The sequence below is a fragment of the Antennarius striatus genome, chromosome 1 (genome assembly GCF_040054535.1).
Source record: "Antennarius striatus isolate MH-2024 chromosome 1, ASM4005453v1, whole genome shotgun sequence".
Taxonomy (NCBI): Eukaryota; Metazoa; Chordata; class Actinopteri; order Lophiiformes; family Antennariidae; genus Antennarius; species Antennarius striatus.
Window position 1 is genome coordinate 12,948,235 of NC_090776.1, and position 21,206 is coordinate 12,969,440.

General features: G+C 40.0%; 1 pseudogene; it reads left to right on the top strand.

Annotated features, from left to right (window-relative positions):
* The window catches only part of LOC137602421 (ephrin type-A receptor 6-like), a 45,037-nt pseudogene that overhangs the window by 15,168 nt on the left and 8,663 nt on the right, over positions 1-21,206 (top strand).

Genomic DNA, 21,206 nt, shown 5'->3' on the forward strand with positions numbered 1-21,206 from the left:
TGATATATGTATGATTACACACTACCCCAGAGTCCACTTCACAGCATAAAGGCTGGAGTTCAAAATTAAAGAAGTGATTATAATTGATGAATTGTTCAGCCCCTGGGTGTCACGCAAAGTTAATTTAGATAGCTTAATTAATATAAGATGAATTGCTTTCACAGAGTTCAGTCAAGGTTAAAGTGTTGTTAAATAGTTTATATCGGAGAATCTCAGTTGCCTTGGATCAACTCGTTCTAACATTTTACCTTTTTGTGACATATTCAAGATGCACAGCTATTGTTTGTTCTTTTTTAAATGTAAATATATATGCAGAACACATTCAAGACTGCATCTGTCGAACTTCCTCCTACACACCAACACAGTGAAGAGTAAAATAATTCTAAGTAGATTTAGAGTGTTTTCCATTGAGCTACTCATGCACCAGCCTTTGGATGAGGAATGGAGAACACTTCAGTCCTCTGTGTCTGAGACTGGGAGAGATCCGGCTGCTGGGGGGATGTAGACTTGAGTATTCCACGCTGAAATCTCTGCTGGATATTGACAAACCTTTAAATCAGAATTCAAGGGATGGAGCTTGGTAACAGCATTTCCAGAAATAAACATGATAATTGGCCTGCAAATTTGGTCAAGTATGGATCTCTCTCTCTCTGTCTCTCAACAACTTCTGCACACCCTCCCATAAGAATTCAACAATTACCAAGTGACACATATTTCCTGTTGACTGTGGTGCGGCGCTGAATGCAACTCTGCAATTCTGTTAGAAATTTGGTGGTATTGATGAGGAAGTCCCAAAAATAGCATGAACAAAAGGACATCCTGGCATCTTCTTAAGATGAACTGATAAGTTAAATAGCTTTTGAAGCTCCCTGCCTCAAACCCCTGTAACAATGCATTCACAATCTTTTGTGAAACATTTCAGAACCTATAACAAAAGGCACAGTATGACCTAGATAGGGTTCTAAACGTTCACTGCTCTTTACGTGCAGGAGCTATGAATGCCTTGCACTGGAGGACATATCATATATTATTTCCCGTCTCCACGACAGCCTTCCTTTAATGCAGGCTCCATTCTGGCCGAACAACACTTCGGTTTCCAAAGCAAAACATTCCACACAAATAAAACAGCATATTTAAAAATAGTGTGTAACTGGATGACTGTGACAACAAGTTCACGCTTCTGTGAAATCTTAGGATTCTGAATGCTATCAGACGACAGAAGGATGTGTAAAATAGAATTTCATCCTGCACAGTTTGTCTCAATTATACATTTTAAGCAAAATATTTTATTTGTTGCAAGGCTTACAGTACCTCCCTGAGATCTCGTGCCCTTGAGATTCAATTGCTTGTCCAGCTGTGACACAATCTCAGCTCCCCATTATTTGCTACAGGAGTGAGAAAGAACACATGTCAATAAACATCAGGGCTTCTGACGCTTTGATCATCGCACCGTTAGAGTGGAACAGACATAGAGAGTCTGGCTGATGCAACAGCTTGAAAACATTGATGCTTCCCAAACGCCCGGTTTCTATAGAAATTTAAATTTCACAGCTTTGCAGTAGAGGTTGAACGTTTTGCGGAGCAGCTATGAAATCATAGCAGTCATGGATGCATGTGCTGCAACCCAGTGCAAACTAATGTCAGAAGAATGTACTGTATTCTCTAGAATTGTCACCATAGCTGAAAATGTGCTGTCCAGATGGATGAGTGAGAGATGTTAGACAAATGTTATCTGCAAAGTAACCCATGATTTCTCTTTATATTCTAACAGTGGGACGCGATCACAGAGATGGACGAGCTGAACAGACCTATTCACACCTTCCAGGTGTGCCACGTATGGAGCCGAACCAGAACAACTGGCTGCGATCTGGATGGATTGGACGGCAGGCGGCCCAGAGGGTCTGACCCATATCACACATGCTGTATTTTCTTTGAAAATGTTTCTGTCCTGATCTTGTGATTCATTTATATTTTATCTCAGGTGTATGTGGAGCTACGATTCACTCTGAGAGACTGCAACTCCATTCCCTGGGTGTCCGGTACCTGTAAGGAAACGTTCAACCTCTTTTACCTACAGACAGATGGACCGCTCCCTGCAGCGACACGTTTTCGACCCCACTGACTACGCCAAGGTTGGTTTTTGGTTCTGTGTGATGGAAATACGTTTCACATCATTCAGGAGCAAATGATATGTTTTATTATTGACTCTAAGGTGGACACCATTGCTGCAGATGAGAGTTTCACCCAGACAGATCTTGGCGATCGCGTCCTCCGTCTCAATACTGAAGTCAGGGAGGTGGGGCCGGTGATGCTGAACGCTTCTACTTGGCCTTCCAGGATGTGGGCGCTTGTATCGCTCTTGTGTCCGTCAAGGTCGGGAACAGCTGGGAAGTTTTATTTCTACCCTACAACTGAGTGGAAGTGCCTTGAGCTTCTTCTTTTCTCATTCCTGTAAGGTTTTCTACAAACGTTGCCCATCCACCCTAGGAACTTGGCAGCTTTTCCTGACACAGTGCCGCACACGGACTCGTCCTCTCTGGTGGAAGTGAGGGGTGCATGTGTTGAAAACGCAGAAGAAAGGGACACGCCCAAATTGTACTGTGGCGCCGATGGAGACTGGTTGGTGCCGCTGGGTCGCTGTGTCTGCAGCATCGGCCACGAGGAGTCGGATGGCTACTGCCGGGGTGAGACGTTAGGTTGGGGTTAGGGTTAGGGTTAGGGATAGGATAGGATAGGATAGGGAAGGGAAGGGAAGGGAGGAAGGGAAGGGAAGGGAAGGGAAGGGAAGGGAAAGGGAAGGGAAGGGAAGGGAAGGGAAGGGAAGGGAAGGGAAGGGAAGGGAAGGGAAGGGAAGGGAAGGGAAGGGAAGCGAAGCGAAGCGAAGCGAAGCGAAGCGAAGCGAAGCGCTGAGGGTCTTGTGTGACCCCCTCCTTTTCTCCCCCTCACATCTCCACCTCCCCCTTCATATCCTTTCTGGTCTCTTGTCACTTTGTTTACACTTCAGTTATACCCTGTCCTTTTTTTCCCGTCCTCCTTGTCCTCTATTTGCTCTCGCTCATTCCACCCTTTTAATTTACACTCCTGCCATCTCTCGCCATCCTTTTCTGCTATGCAATCAAAACAATGTGAATGTGAAGAGATTGTTGCGTGTCACTGAGAGTTTGCCGTCGTTTTAGAATCGGTGATTTGACTTTCAAGATGAACTCGCTTGGAAAGCAATTTCTTTTATTAAGCTGTTTTCGGGATATGTGTCCTCTCTTGCCTTGATAAATGGCACACAAGTGTAATGATGCAAATTTTGATTACCAAAAGGTTTTGATAAAATATTTACTGGGATGCCTCTTCTCTCCTCGTTAGCCGTATCAGTATTACAGTACCTCAAAGTGGCCTGTTGTTAGCAGGGCAGATGTGAATGAAGCTGTTGCTGCGTTGAGTTGCTCCACATAGTCTCTGGCCTGGTTTCCCATTAGACAGCACAGACACACTGAGGGCTAGCTGGTTAATTGTCTTCATTTGTTAGCTTCACAGTTAATTTAGCTCACATCTAGTCTTTTGGAAAAACTCCCCCAAACCTCTCCTTCATTTATGAAACTCAGATGTACTCTTGTAATTAAAGCAGATGCTAAATTGAGCCAGACTACTCTAGAAGTCTCAGCTTGTTGGACTGGAATTCATGCGGTAACCCTGTGGTGATGCGATTACTCAGGTTATTGCGGAGAGAGAACTCATTAGTACAAACCGATACGTGGGACAGAATGTAATATCTCCCTTATTTATTCAGCGGCTGTAATTTTTCTGCTTATCTTCTCTCTTCTGTCTTCTTTTTATTTATCTTTTTCAGCGCTCAGTTATCTTAGAGTAGTTAATCAGCAGCCTGTCAATAGAGATTACTGATGAAGCAGCTTAGCAGCAGCATTCTCATGGCGTCCCTGGTGAGTGCCCTACATCTTTACTCTCCCTATGCAACAACTTTGGCTGACAGTAGTTGTATCTCTCGACTGAAGCGAGACAAAGTCACGCAAAACAGTGAATGGGTCAGCAACTCGTTGAGCAGTCACTGGCATGTCAGTTGCATTTACGTGGTTATACAGGCTTTTGGGTTGTACACTTTTCTAACTCGTTTTCTGAGCCTGTCCCAGGGGGCTTTGGATGGGAGGCATGACACACCCTGGACAAGTCATCAGTTTATTGCAGAGTGACATTGAAAGGCAGACATTCTTACATTCTCACTAATTTGCCTATTTTGCTTGCATAAATCTTGATAATGAAGTGTCAGCTGTAAGTACACAGGAAAATGGAACAAATAGGTCCAAGCATTAAATTCTGTGCAATGACACCGCATGTAAATGAAAAGTGCAAGCATACTAGGGTTACACCAATCCCATACACAAGATCAGCATCAGTGCTTTTACTTGTGTGATGTTCATTCTTCTAGCATCCAAGGAAACGAAACCAGAGGTGCTCCTTTGTTTTTCTATTATCTGTAGTCATACTGAAAAATGTTAGGAGGTTCTGCTGAGGATGACCTGCCAGCATTAGTGATCTATAGCAACAGCATATAATGGCCTTGTAATTAATGATTCCCGTTTTTGACGACTTATGGTCAATTATTTTTTTCTTCCATTAATAATTTCCACAGGTCACACTGAGCTTACACTCTGATGAAAATGTGCACTTTGCAAGTAGTTGCACGAAGTTTAGGCATGAACTTGTGATGACTTCTGCTTTCTCCTCGCTCTCATTTTGGAACACTGCTTCAAAGGGTGCTGTGATCAAAGCTGTCTGAGAGTCAGCGTGGGGAACGAGTGAAAAAGGCAGAGAGAGAGACAGAGTTAGAAAGAGAGAGAGAGAGAGAGAGAGAGAGAGAGAGAGAGAGAGAGAGAGAGAGAGAGAGAGAAAATAGGGAAAACCCCTGTGCTTCCAAATATGAGCAGAGCTCTGTGCAAACGCGTCTGTCTCTCCCTCCTAGCTGCAGAAACAAAGGCATCGGCACTTATGAAACCCTGCTTTCCACCCCAGTAGCATTCTGCCAGACTGTTTTGACATCTCAATCGAATGCTTTATTATTATATTCCTTTCATCACTGTCAGCCACAAGAGGATTACACAAAAGATTGGCTGGTTATATCATGACCCAGATAAGGCAAGATCACGGCGCTAATGCTATTTGTTCCACGTCCTTTCGTCACGCCGTCACATTCAAAAAGAGATGGTGGATTGTAGGGAAGCTAATAGAGACGTCTTTTCAAAATCTGTTTGAATTAGACTATGTAGACAAAGCCCACCAGCGAGATAAGTGAAAATATCATAGTAGAGAAATATGTGATCAGGTATTCTATTTCAACAAAACCTGTTTTTGCAGCTAACACCTTCCTAGTGATCATTAAGCCAACAGAGCCCAGTTTCTCTAACAGGGAGAAAATTATCAGACATCTTCAAATTGTACAAGTGGTCAGTGTTTTTCCTTTTCTGTCTTTCCCATTTGAGTCAGTGTTCAGAGAAATCGACAATACTTAGCACGGCTTGCTCACTCATGACCTTGACTGTCTCAAGACACGGAATCGATCAGGTTGGGATAAGTACAAACTTCTGACCGTATATTCAGCTGAAGTGGAAAAGGAAATGAGGAAATCAATAAATCCTCATAGGTGTATTTGAGCGGTCATACCCTCTTCTGTCCATTAGGACTGTGTTTACTCTGGACTCTATCGTAGCTCAGCCAGACTAGAGCATCATTCATTCTCTGTGAACTTTTCCATCTGCATATCAAAGCTGAAAGACCAGGGTAAACACAATCTCTAGCTCCATCTGTTTCTGACAGCATAAGCAAAAAACAAAATATCCAACTTTGCACAAACAGTTAAAATCTGTGAGTCGGCACACCGTTACGTTCCTGCAAATGTACAGGTAGTTAAAACTCCAGCAGTCTCAACAGATACCCCCAACCAGAGACTAAAGTTTAATTGTGGCATGGTGGTTTGAATTCTGTTTGTCCATTCTGTTACGGATCAAATGACTATGTGTAATTTAAAATGGATTCCCTGTCATGAATTATAGTATCACCAGATTCGTCACTTCCCCTTTCAACATCTCTCAGCTCCATAAAGGCATGAACTGAATGAAGTTCAGACATGCTTGGGGTTGGGTTTAGTTGGTTGGTTGACCAGTACAGAGTTGAACTGGGAGCCAAAGGATTCTGTGAGCTTGGTCACATTTGCTTTGATGGACACGTTTGGCCCACCTCCCATTCAGATTTTCCTCCATGAGCGAACAAGCTGGTGAATCTCTCAATGTGTTTGATTTGGCCTAATTTAAAACTTTGATCTGACTGTTGTTGGGGACCAGTGCCAGTGTTTCCATTCAAAAAAGTGTCAGTGTTAATGTCTAACTTCACCTGTGCTCGATCAATTGAAGTTGTAGTCTTGACTGGCACATTGTTGCCCCAATCTAAATAAAAGAGCAGGCTATAATTCACAATGATCTTTGGATTAGCAGTGGCAGCACAACTTCACCATGAACAAGCTTATATATAATCTGTGTTCTGGAACACTGTTCTGCTGTCAGCAGCTCAGTGCTGCATCACACACTTTGTTGCTCTCGTGTTTGTCATCCTATCAAGTTGTGGCCGGAGGCATTTTGCCCTGCAGCCGTCAATGCTGTGTCGTTAAAAATGAACATTTACCCCTTTGCCTGGTAATTCCAACTTTTTTTTTACTGTTGGAATCAAGCTCAGCTCATGCTCCTATCAGGCAACTGTTGTCATCTAACTTCTGTATCTGTGTTGGGTTGAAGGTTAGCATCATTTGCACAGTTTGTTGTGCTGCATTCAATTCACCAAATCAAGTGCCAAAAATGACATTTTATTATTATTTTTGTAATAATTTAAGTGCAAAATGAAATTAAGTGAAAGTGAAGACAGAATACAGTACTTGACATACAAAACGTCCAAAGTTTGCAACAAATGCTTAATTAATTGTGTGAGTGAACACTTTAGGATTTTTTTGCAACAATGCAAGAAAATTCATATAAAAATAGTCAATTGAATGTTATGTAAGTATAATTTCTCATTATGGAATCACATGTCTGCAGGAGTATTATGTTAAGTGGAGTTTTGTTCTAAAAATAGCCCACAATAGATGAAAGCCGCCAGTTTTATACATTTTATACACTTTTCTCAGACATACATTAATATTTTCACACTTTTCTCTCTTGTCAAGCCTCAGTAGAAAAATAAGTCCAGTATTATTATGTACGGATAATGTTGGTGTCCATTTTAATGCTCTTTTTCCTGTATTCACTGATCCACAAGCTAAAGCAGACTCCGACGGTCTTAACTGCGGATAGTTACAACCCTTTTAGCAACCTTGTTGAAACTTATTGTTGCTGTCATCTTTCTTTTCTTTTCTTCCTTATTTATGTAACAAACTAAATATCCTGTTGAGGTGAGATTAGCACCAGCATGCAGAACAGCAGTACAGAAATTCACATTCATAGTTTAATTGAAAAACCAAAACTTCCTACAACAGGTTTTAGGTGAAAAGGCAAGGAATGGACCAACATATGGTGATGTCCGTTTTGACTTGTCGCTAGACTGGGGGGGGGGGGGGTTTCTGAACCACTGCTTTGAGGCTTTCTTCAGACATGGAAAAACAATGTGACTGATGAGGTTTGAACGACTCAAGTGGTTAATTCACAATCAACACACTAAGGGCTTCATTCACCAGGTGAGCCAGTTTAGTGGTTCGGATCAATGGGCGTGAATTTGGTTCCAGATGTGTTAAAATGAATAAAACGGTGCGGTAAGAACGCTTATTGTGTCAATACCTACTGGATTGATTAGATTAGTGTTCGGATTGCTGACGGTTTGCTTTCTAATTGCTTTGCAATGGAACCAATGAGAAAGAGATCTCAAGTCTGGGAACATATTGAACTGGTGCAGCCGAATAAAGTAGATTTTAATTTCTGAGAAAATTATTTTCAAGCTCTGTTGCTAAAAAGTAGAAAAGAATAAACCATACGCATGTCATTTTAAATTTGCAGCTGAAGTGTTTGCTTTGTTCCTTTCACCTGACGTACAGTAACAACACATCTTCATTGATGAGACTTTACCGTGCCAGATGTGGGAATGAAGCAGGTCTTTTATCACATAATATAGAACTAGTTTGTTCCAGTGGCCCTAATCCCCTTGTGTAACTCACACACACAAACACATATGTATATATTTATATTACTGTATATAGACATGCATGAATATGTCATCTATATCTCATATTGGTTTATTGAACCCTGAAAGGATCAATGATCATAAATCAATTTCTCATAATATATGGCTACAATATAGCAATCAAGGATTAAAATACTAAATTAAATTATATTCAGTTTTATTAAAAAAATACATGCAATACAGGAAATGTCAAAGCACTGTTTTCTTGGCTCATTGACCATTGTGTGGTTGCAGTACAGTCACCCTGCCAAAGAGGGTGCCCACGTTCCCAAGGAATGGTGCGCCGAGTAATGAAACGATTTTCAGCACTATTGTCCCAAAGGGTTTGAAGCCCCATGAGGCGCTAATCAGACATCACTACCAACAGGCAAAATCCAAGAAAAAAACAAAATCACAGGCAAAACCCAGGAAACAAACAACGTCCAAGACACCTGAAGAGTAGGAAGAGTTGGTGACAATCTGGCCCTGAACTGAGGTCTGAGCTGAGCTGAAGTCGGGGGAACATGATTGGAGATGGGAAGCAGGCGGTTGAAGCAACACAGGTGACTGGAATGAGTGGACTGAGTGGGAGCAAACCCTGGATACAGAGAACAGGAGGAAAAACGGGAACTGGGACCATGACAGATTCATTACATCCTGCGAAGCAGTGATGTATTGTAATTGTCGGTGTTTGTGTATTCGTCCGTCCGTCCGTCCACCAAATATCTTCCCAACCGTTGCAGAAAGAAAAATGAAAGAAAATTCACATTACTCTGGCAGCAAAGGGGATAAAAATTAGATACATTTTTTTTGCACATATCTCAGGAACCGAATAATAGAAAGACAAAACAAAAGACATTATATTCAGGGAGGCAAGGGGATGAAAATTAGATCACAGCCTTGACCTTGAAAAACTAGGTCAAGGTCAAATTTTCACTTATATACCTTTTTAGGTACACATCTCTTTGAGATATGAACAAAAAACAAAAAGAAACATTTTCAGGAAGCCAGAGGCACAAAAATGTGTAGGTCAGGGTAAAATTTTGAATTCAGGGGTGTCGCAGGATGTTACAGTCTCTGACCGCCTGTTTATTCTGTTATGGCGCCCTACAGCTGCGTAACTTCCAACTTTATGTGCGATGGTAAGCATCTTCCTTTGGCTTCTGGGTGCTACTGCAGGTGCCTTTGTTGGTGCAGAATGTTTTGTCGACATTGTGGGGTTTGTTGGGGACAAAACTTGCAAACATACATTATAGCACTTCGGTCACACTGCTGGCAATCGAAGACACACAGTATGTAAATTTGGAAAGTTGAACGCATTCTGCCTTGGACATGAGACATGGTAAGGAAGAGATTGATTGACAATTGTCTACAGCCACTCAGGACACAGAACACAATCAGAATGCAGAATGCAAAACTCAGTGTAAAAAAACAAACATGCAAATTTGTGCTAAAAAACCTGTGAAAGTGCAAGGCTACAAAAGGTGACCTGCTTTACAAAGAGGGACCGCCGTATATTTATTTTGTTCATTTTATGAACAACAACGTGTTCTAAAGCCAAATAATGATGATGAACAAAGTATGTCTTGCTGTCTTTGTGCTTTTGTGAGAAATGTTTTCAAACTTTTTGATAGGATCAGTAGAAGTCGGCCATTGTAATTGCTTTTCGGTGGCGATCTTTCCATTGTATACCGTAGAGTATGGAGCAGCAGGAAATTCAAATGAATATGTGTTTTTTCACCCTTGGCAGAAGCTCAGCTTAGCGGGAAAGTAATATCCAAGAGAATGAGGAGCCTTAAAAATTGGAAACTATGTGACAAATTACTCCTCTCATGAGGAACTATTTAGCGAGGAAATCTGTTTGTGCGTCAATTTTTCATCTCGTTCCATTGTACATATCATCTCATTTATGAAGTTTTCTTCTTTAATTTTGATATTTTGTAAAAAAATCTCTATATTTTTTTGTTTCACCGTCATCGACTAAAAATTTTCTTCTCCCGCATTCAAAATGACTGACAAAGAATGTTTACCTCTGACCTCTGAATTTCAAGTTAAAAACAGAACATATACTAAGCTGTATGGGTGTTTATTTATCAATTTCATTCCAGTTATTCTGACAGAATTTGCACTTTGGGAGTCATAAGTAACTGTTTTTTTAGATTTCTTTTCTTCTTTATATACACAAAATCTATTAATTTCACTTAACAACCCGTGCAGATTCTATGCTTATGATGAAACACCTCTGAATAAATAAAGGTTAAAAACTTTGATCGATTGAAATACAACAAAAGAATCTCACTTTTCATGACCAAAATGCCAAACATTTGATGTTTTCAGGTTCTTTTTCAGTTCAATCTGGAGAGACTACAAGAATGAACAATAGGTGAGATAATTCATCATTAAAGTTATTGTGAGCAGGAATTTTTAGACCAGACAGAATGTCACTTGTTTAGTCTAAAGCACTTGCCACTGTGGCCTTGTATGGTTTAAAAGCAAACATTTATTCCATTCCATCCATTTATTCTATCCATCCATCCATTTTCTTGTAGATAAGATTAAGGCAATTGTCTCGTCTACATCCATTTATCCATCTTGTGGGTCACAAGTTTGGTATAACCGATTCACCTGAACTACATGGTTTTTCTTGCTGTGGACAACAGGGCTGCCAACTGTGCCACAGCGCAGCCCTATTCTATTCTGCCAAAGTATTATGTAGAATGACCATCTAAAGAAATGCCTTGAAACCGAAGAAGCATCTCGAGGTTTGTGTAGCTGGTCTTTCTGAGCTACATCAATGTTTTTATTTTGTTTAATGGACAGATAGTCAACAGTCATGCTCCTGTGTCGAGACACTCACATATTAAATTCATAATTGACGTAAAAGAGCAATATATAGGTCGAAGGTCAGCTAAATCGGTCTCTATGGGGACGGAAACAATAGTGACACATTTATAGCAGAACAATGTCAATCAATACATTCTCTATGGCCATTTATCCTTCACAGGTCCCTGGGGGCTAGAACCTACCTCTGCTGACACTGCACTAGAAGCAGGACAAAGCCAGTTTATTATGGACCCAACGGCTATAGAGGCAAACAACCAATCAAGCTGATGGAAGGGAACCCATACAAAACAGGGCAGAACAGAATACCTTAGACGTGGACTTGAACCTGGAACTTTCATGTTGTTGGGCACGAAGGTTGAATACTGGGTAGCATCTCATCTTCATTCGCACGACGCAGCAGGAAACTTACCCCTTATGGGCTGCTATTAGTGAGGAGATGGGAATAATGCATTAGGCAACGACAGAATTGTACGTAATGGTGTCATTACTGATGATGTGAGAATAATTTTGGTAAATATATGGAAATTAATAAAATTCAACCATTTTTTTGCTTATTCCATTGCATTCTCTGTCTCATAGCTGGAACAATGATCTGTAAAATTTAAATTGTTACTTCCCCATCCACTTAATCTTATACAAATCACTGCAAAATATAATATGTACTTTATATATAATATAATTACAATTGCACTTTTTATGCATTTCCTTTTGCCCTGCTGAGATAAGTCTGGGGTGAAGGAGACTGGAATAGATTTGCCTTATTTTGATCAGCCTTAATGGAAAAAGCAAAGTAGAGGGAAGCAGGAGGAAGAGAATGGAACAGCAAAATATTGGAGGAAGGATGAAAAATCAAGAAAAGGTGAAAACTGTTGTGGAGCAAAATGGGAGAGATAACACAAGGGGAGTTGGTTGAATTAATGTAAAAAAATAAATGGAAAGGTAAAATGGGACAAAACTGGAGTAAATAACGTGGTGGGAAAATGAAGACGTAAAAGTGAAGAAAGCTCGGGCCGGCAGAATGGATCATGTAAGTGGATGGAGGCTTTAGACTGACAGCAGGTGTTTGCATTTTCCTAATGTATTATTTGTATGTTAATGGATCTTTTCTAGCCTGCCTGACAAACTTTCTCTTCTATATTCACGGGAATGAGAAAGTGAGGATACTATTAAACCTGCTGTTTGAAACTAATGGGCTCCAGAGACCAGTCCACGGGTACATTTATTTCTGTAGCTTAGACTCATTTCCTTCTCCGTGTACCTTTTGATCTCCAGAAATTTGACATTTAATGCTACATATGCATTTTCTTCTGCCTTGGGTTCAGTAGTCCTTAACATAGGGACACAATTGGTTCCGAAAGATTGTTCGTATGTTGAATAATTCGTAAGTTGTTATTTATTAAATTTAAATTTTTAGTAGCCATTTGAGGTCATCTAAATGCCATTACTATGCTAAATACAAAAATACTAAGGACTTACAAGAAACAATTACAGGACATAAAACCACACATAAAATTAAATAAAATCCTGTAGTATCATAATGTAACTTTAACTTCTTTACCTTTGTTGAATTAATTTTACCTAGGCGGTGTAGAGGCTAAGCCCAGCTTTAATCCACTGAGGTATTGGTTGGCTTTTTTTGAAGAAAGGCCAAATGTGTGGTAACCGATGGTAAAAATACAAACTAAAATATGAAGTAATTAATGGTGAACATCAATTGAAACAACCATGTGCTTTTGTTGGTAACAAAACGCCTGCTGAGCCTCACCTTGTGGTGCTGCTAAGACATACCATTACTTCCTAACCCATCTCTTTCCCTGACGTTTGACCCCATCTAGAGTGTTGATTTTGTATATTATTTCACATAATTTTAATTGTTTTTATCTAATTTTATTACGTTTTTAACTTATTTTATTTTTTATTTGATATTTTATTTAATAACAATGTGTTCATGCTTTATGGAAACCTTGTGTTTACTTAAATTGTGCTACAGAAATAACGTGGATTGGATTGGGTTAAGTTAATGTGTATCAAAAGCATATTTGCGGATCGTTGGACTCTTCTTCCTAACTCAGAAGAGGGTGGGGTGTTACAGGTGTGTGCTAGTTGTTAGCCTGAACAATGGGCAGGTTCATACGTTTGTGAGCTAATAAGAAGGAGACAGTGATCCATAGTACCAGTGGAAATAAGGTCAGACCACTGGTGAGGAGAGAAGCAGCTGGGGCTGTGAATTAAGGGTGAATGTGCTGATGGAAATACAATCGCATGAGGAACATGAACCTTGCGTAACTGGCTTCTTCTTCCTTGTCCCTCTCTTTCTCTGCAGCTTGTAAGCCTGGCTATTTCAAGGCATATGCTGGGAACACCAAATGCTCCAAGTGTCCTCCACACAGCTCCAGCCATGACAAGGCAGCCACCATCTGTCACTGTGACAAAGGCTTCTACAGGGCAATCAAAGACCCTTCCACCATGGCTTGTACAAGTCAGTTGAGCTGCTTCCAAATCCAAACTCTGACAGATAAAATATTATTACAGCCTCTTTACATCTTTTTATTTGTAGTGCAATTCTCCCTGAATCTATTCAGTCGAATTATTTTTTTTAGTTTACTTGCTGCTGAGTTTCTTTTAAATGATTTTAATGACCGTATGCCAGTTTAAGATCTTCATCCACAAGGTTTTACAAGTATATTTATACTTATTAATGTATATTTAACACTTACAGGACAAAGTAATCTCAATTTTTGCCTAAACAGGATGGAAAGCAGACTGTTTTTTCATGATTTAGAAGATGGAGATAATGTTAATGAATCTCTCAAGATGTCAACCGTGTCTGAAATATGATAATAGATGATGTGTTTTCCAATTCTGCAATCATCAGACAGTAACCAACACCTTAAGAGTCATGCTACATTTCAAAGATGCTTGTTGACAAAAACATGACAAAATGATTGGTCGTTTATCACTGAGTAATCTCCCTCTTCAGGGCCTCCATCAGCTCCCAGGAACCTGGTCTCATTGATCAATGACACAGCTCTCTTCCTACAATGGATGCCGCCCAGTGACACAGGGGGAAGGAAGGACATCACTTATAACATCCTATGCCAGCGCTGTGATGGAAGCGCCGTTGACAGCGATGGGACACAGTGTGAGCCATGTGAACAGGACCTGCGCTTCATCCCGCGGCCACTCGGACTGACCGGTACCTCTGTGGCGATACTAGATTTTGCAGTTCACACAAACTATACCTTCCACCTTGAGGCCGTGAATGGTGTCTCCGGGCTTGGCATGACCACACGGGCCCTGGCGAATGTTACCGTCAACACACACCAAGCTGGTGAGTTAAAAAACCTTATGGTTTTATACTTCTGTTTGCTTTAACGTCTTCATCCAGCTGTGAGATGACAAGTACAGGAGATGTAGCTCCTGAAAAATGACTGGATTGACTTACATTGATACAGTCCCTTCACCCCGTCAAGATTCACAGTTCAATCAGGAGAGACAAGTGAATGACAGCAGCAGATGATATGTGATCTCAAGGAATATTGCGAATGAGGAGCAGAATCAGTCCCGTGCAGCACCGGCAGCAGCATAAAGTAAATCCCTTCATCGACAGTAGCGGGTGGCTGTGGCGGCTGATGGCTCTGCTTAGACGTATCAGCCTGTGATTACGGGGCACTGATGAGGATGGGGAGTGTGCAATACATTATGAATGAACCAGAGATAAATAGAGAGCCATATTTAATCAGTTTGTATAAATAACAACAACAATGAAGGCCATATTTCCACTGTGCTATTAGATAGATACAGTATTTACAACAGCTTATGGACCAATTGAGTCAAAACTAAAAGAACATTTGCAAGAGGCGTAACGGTTTGATTCCCAAGCGAACTTTCAAGTGACAGCTCATTTTATCACTTGTTTTATGGGTGTTTAAATAATAACAATATAAGATCAGGAAGTCCAATTATTATTCCAAATCCAAAAAAATATTATCCAAATAATGCCAAAAATTATTCTCTATTAAGATGGGTTTGGACCAATAATGGAAGAACAATAGCAATGCAGAGATTTCACATTGAGCCCCAAAATGTTGCAGTACATTAATAATGAAATTAGCCTTTGGGTGCCGCTGCGATAATCATGAAAATCAATTGTAAAAGATTTTGAAGGGCTGAACCAGTACATGGTAAGCTACAGAATATTGCAACACATTCATCATTTTAATCCTGCTGGTATGAGCAAAATGGCCATCTGGAATGGTGGGAATGTTCCCAGTGGACCTTTCAGCCTGTGGGATGGGAGCGAGCCAGGCAAAACCGATACAAGAAAAAAAATGTCTTCAAACTCCAAAAAAACCAGCAGGTTGCAGAAAGCAAAACAGAACTTTATCTCGTTGTTCCAGAAAGAACCACCTAACCTACATAAATGGAAAAAAATGACAATAAATTAAATTTACATCCTCAGGTTTGAAATATGCATACATAATACCCAAATCAAGTCTCATGCATAACGATGGGAAGATTTTATTCTGCAATAAGGTTGGCCTTTTCTGTTGACCCTGTGTCTTCTTCTAGCCTGCCTCACCGTCCAGCCCGATGTGCCAATACATGATCCATTTTTCTGACCCCTAAACTCCTGACTAAGCTCATTTTGACTTGAACCTACCTCTAATTAGTACAATCTGACTGGCCTGAGGTCAAATACAGCTAGCAATCATCCTCCTGAGCTTGAAGTTAGACCGATTAGAGACCCGAGATCATCTACTGAAACCTTAACCTTATATCATAAAGACAAGAATATTGAGAATAATTGATGGACTGGGCTGGGACTAACGAAGAAGAGTGGATTAATGAATTAATTTGGAAGAGTTTTTCCTCTTCAATACAAAATGATCTTCTTGGCATAGAGAAGTATGGGATTTGTGAATATATAACAGTTTTACAATGCATTGTCTTCTTTCAACACCTTCCTAAGAACGTGTTGCTGCGCCACACAATGTTTTTTTTTTGCTAAAGCAGTAAATTCATAGACTTTCAGATGAGCTGTAAATTGTATAACAGATGACAGGGACAAAGCCTAAGAATTAGAACATTTCTGTCCAACGACGCAGACACCCCCGCTACTGGGAAAACTCAATTTATGGTGATGTGGGTAAACCATAACCTCTGTTATAGAAGACCAATCTTGGTTTCCAAAAAATGTAAAAAAAAAAAAAAAAAGAATCAAATTCAATCAACTAATTAGACATGCACACCTGAAAGGCTTCTTCAAAGAGGCATGAAATTTCATTGAGCGTAGCCAATGGTGTATTTAAGGAGATGTGGTCCATAACCCTGTTCTACTGCAGGAAATAGATGTCAGTGCGTGTCACTTCCTACCCAAATCTCTGGCGAGGTTTGCTAGGCTGATGAGAGTGAGCTGAAACGCAGAAAAATTGTTTCTGTCGAGGTGGAGGAGCAGCATGCGGTGAATTTCCCAAACTGCTTTCCTCTTTAGACCTACTGTACTGACATACACTTGTTTAGGTGACAACCAGTGAATTTCATACACATATTACATTTTCACACAGACTTCCTTCATCTGCATCGACAGGTTCTCACGTGGTTGGTTATTTTCCCTTTCGCTCATTCTCCCACACACATGTTAAAATAGACACAAGCCTATTCATTTATTAGTTGTCATAGATCGTACAGCTACATACAGTACAGTTCCATATATAGCTACTGAATATATTCATTCAGGAGAGCAGGAATATTCTGTACTTTCATGCAAGATTGAGTGATCTTGACTTCTAGTTTGTGATCAATCATCTGCATATAAATTGCAATATAATCAAATCAGGTTCAGTAAACCTATGTCCTCATGCACACATATGTTTGGATGGACCTGAGATGGACAAGTTAACAACCAGTAAAGGCCACTACAGGCGATACCAGTAATTGATTGTGATTTAACGTCGATAATGGAATAATAAGCAATCAAAAGTTGGAAATGAACAATGTTATGGCGAGGAGAAAGATTTATTGACTGTTGGCATCCATCTTTTAGTTAGCAGTAGATTTATGTCTCATTATGCTTTAATTTTCTCAATCTATTTATCAGAACTGCCTAGAATCTCTCTTCCCAATTGTCTGTGAGCTTATCTAACCTTGATAAGATCAAGAGAGATGCCTGATCTCTTTGTCTTCGGACTAAGTGGTGTTTATTGCCCCAGCAGTGGGATACCGTGGAGTTCTAGGTCACTCCTCTGGCAGTATATCTTTGGTCATGAGAAAACACAATAATCAGCTGTCTGGCAGGATTCTGATTTTCTGTATTTATGAGCTATTGTTTACTGAAGCATTTCTCTCTGAAGCCTCCTCCCACAAAGTTCACTGCGGAATTGTGTGAAGAGGCTCAAAGAAGTCAGTACAAAAAATGTTCTTGTAGAGCCGGAACACAGAGACACCCACAGAGAGAGGCTCTGTGTCAGAAGCAAAACCTTACATACGGTGAGGCTGGAAAGGTTTAGTCCACGCAGAATCTGAAAAATATTGACTATTGAGCCATTGAAAAGACTATTGATAAATCTATTGATAACACCAGTGAAGCTGACATGCTTGTTGACTCAACAAATTTATTTTTATGGCTGGCTGTCTCAAAACTAATTTAATTACATTTGTAATAGAATTAAATTGCTAACTAATGACAGCTTTAATGATGCTTTGAAATATTAAGTTTGAGTAGCTGCAGTATTAAGTGGTTAAATTCTGTACAGATTACTGTATATTTGCATTGTCCTTACAGTGACTCATTAATAATCTGTGACTATAAGAAATGCTTGTCCTTCTTTGCCATTTCCCTGTTACCAAGAGAAATTTGGTCTTTTCTTTACCCTGTTAACTTAGTGTATGTGCACATGATTGGGTGTTACAGCGATTAAATAACATACCGGTATATAAAGTGGTTAATGTTAAAAATGTATTGGTCAGCAATATTGTTAGCAATTTTTTCTAAAACATTGCTAACCAAATTGCTCAGAATGCAGAGAAGCACGCTGACGCTACGGATAGAGCTGTTGCCTCACAATAATAAAGTTCTGGCTTTGATTCCTTTCCAGAGTCTGTATATTTTCCCTGTGTCTGCATGGATTCTGTCCCACTTCTCCTGCTGCACCTTTTTCTTCTAAAGAGGCTGATTTTTTTTTTTTCAATTCAATTTTCTTTTATTTGTGAGAACTACAGTGCTTTGCGAAAGCATTGGCCCCCCAAATGTTTTTTGACATTTTGCCACGTTTCAGGCTTCAAACTTAAAGATAACAAACTGAAATATATTTTTCAAGATTCAACAACATGTGAGACACAATCGTGAAGTGGAACCAAATGTATTCAACATTTTATATGTGCAAATGTGAGACCAAATGACACACAGGTGCACTCTGTCATTGTCATCATTTAGGTCAATATTGGATTACTCAGAAGTCATCAGAGGACTTCTGGAGTTAGTTAGCTGAGCTGAGAGACCAGGGGGCCAACACTTCTGTACATCCTACTTTTCAGTTTTTTATATGTAAACACAATATAAAACATTGAATAAATTTGGTTCCACGTCACGATTGTGTCTCACATGTTGTTGATTCATGAAAAATATTTTCAGTTTGTTATCTTTAAGTTCGAAGCCTGAAATTTGGCAAAATGTCAAAAAGTTCTTGTGGGGGGGCCAATACTTTTGTATGTGGGCTGTTATTGTGTAACTGGAATTTGGATGATTTTTCAGCTTAGTCAAAAGGGAATGGTCGAAGATCAACAACCAAGTGGCCTTCTAGTTGGTCTTTTTGCAAATTCAGTGGAATGGTTTAGACTCTTATATTTTTATCGTTATAAATATTAATTTTAGGAAAAATAACAAAAATCTTGTCATTTTCTCACATGCAAAAGCAATGTGAGAACATTTCTTACTGGTTTGTGGTATCCTGATTCACAAGATATTCTCTTTTACTTTGCTCTTTTCCCCTTGCCTCAGTGGATTCTCTTCATCACCCTTGCTGGGAATAAGACAAACTTCTATTTATATGCTCAGATGCAAGGGAGATGGAACCCCATGGGATTTCTTTATGGCTCTCTCTGTTTACTCTTTCTCTCTTGTTCCCTCTCTAGCTCTTCGTTGTCTGCTTAAGCATCTATATTTGAGCGGTTAGCCAATAGCTAGAATTTCTACAGTGCATTGTCACAATCTGTTGATGTGGATGGGAGTTAAACTGTAATGAGCAATAAGTGTTTCCTCTGTGCCACTCATACACAGCAGTAGGTATGTAGAGCCATGTGTTCTAAACGAAAAATACCCTGTTTGAAGGGTTTGGAGGGTTTTTAGAATGTTTTTAGATATCCACACATTCACACAGGCACATACTCATACATATAGACATATATTTAGTGATACAGACAGACATTGCCCTGAGTGACATGATTCCCCTGAATGGGGTTACGGTGAACTGGATCATTTCTGGGTAGAATATGACCTTCTTTTTTTAAACAACTTAAATCATACCCCCAAAGTAGTTTTTATTTAAAATGGCCGGATCTATCTATGAATAACTTTGAGCATTTGATCATTTCACTGCTCTCCTGCCAATTGGTCTACCACATACTGTATGGTGGTGCAGACTCTTCAGGGAGTATATGCGTCATGTACGAGAGTGGCATATTCATGCCATAGGACCCTGTTTGAGTCACGCTGCAGAGCAGGCTAAGCCGACCTACTCATGTGTGGAGCCTGGGAGACCATGCTGTTCCTGTGGGCAAAATTTGATTTGGGGACGGCTGGGGAATGGAGGATTGCCTTATCTTCATTGGTCAATTGGTTTCAGACAGATACCTAGGGAGTCATAGCGCCACCTTGGGACCTGGATGTCAGTCCTACACTCTCCACAGGACATGGTTCCCATTTTGCCCTGTGTGAAGATGATCACTAGTACTATATGTACATGGCAACTTAACTGGTGTTACACACTTCATCTGTCCACTGGAGACAAATCTTATATTATATACGAGTCGTTACACTCAGAGATCAATGGTCACAGTGTGACCTATAGTGATCTGTTTCTCTGAGACAGTTTTCAGACATCAATCCAACTTTAAATTGCTATTCCAACAATGATCTACCAAACAGCTCAGTTGACAACAGAGGAGCTGGGGCTATTAGTTTGCTAAATCATATTCTGTTCAAGCGAGTGGTTTATGAATAATTGATGGAAATATTTGAATCTCTGTTAGATGGTTTTGTGTTTCCTCAGCAGCCTTGTGTAAAATATTAAGCCAATTCCTGCTGCAATGACAAATATGAAAGCAGTTGCTTTAGGTTTTGTAGTTTGATTAACAATTTTTTTTTCCCCAAGCAGGAGTGATTCTAGATCTGAACAGGAAATGGTTTCTTGACCCATCTCAAGGTAGCATTCAGGGAGTTTACTAATGCTATTAGCATGCTAACATGTGTAGCCACAAAATGTCCAGAGACAACCAACTGTAAGAAACATGTGATTTTCTAGTCTTTAATACATCGACCTGGACTACCAAAACTGCACGACTCAATGAGAAATCATTCCCCTGCCTGTTGCATGACATTTTCTCCTTCTTACTCTTTGTACGACAGGAATATGATAGCAAAATACCTTTGTCTGAAGTTTAATGTGAATAAATATAAAGAGCCAGAACAAGGAAACTGTCTCTTGTGAGTTTTATCAAATGAGCTCAAACAAAAAACAAAACAAAAAACCCCCAGATCTCTGCAGTAAGGTCAAATGCACGGACGTCTCAGGAGGTCAGGATTGTTTTATTCATAGTGTGTTCTCTCACACAGCCTTGATGTACAGTTTACAAATAACAGAGCAGAAATCCTGGAGTCCATATGGGGCGGAACACAGCACCTATGCCAAGGTTTCATGATAGATGTATTTAGCTGCAAAGTCTACATGAACTAACAAGTGCTGCCCAGTGTCTCTTCTTCCTCATCTTCTTAAACTCCATATGTGGTGACATTCGTTCATTCTGACCTACTGCATAACTGAAACTTATATGGGAAATCCCATTTTGAAGTCACAGTGAAAGTAGGTAGGGCTTTCTCTGTGGCTTTCTGCGGACAACTTTGTAGCAGGGACTTTTGCGACCCAACGGTTTTGTAATGAATG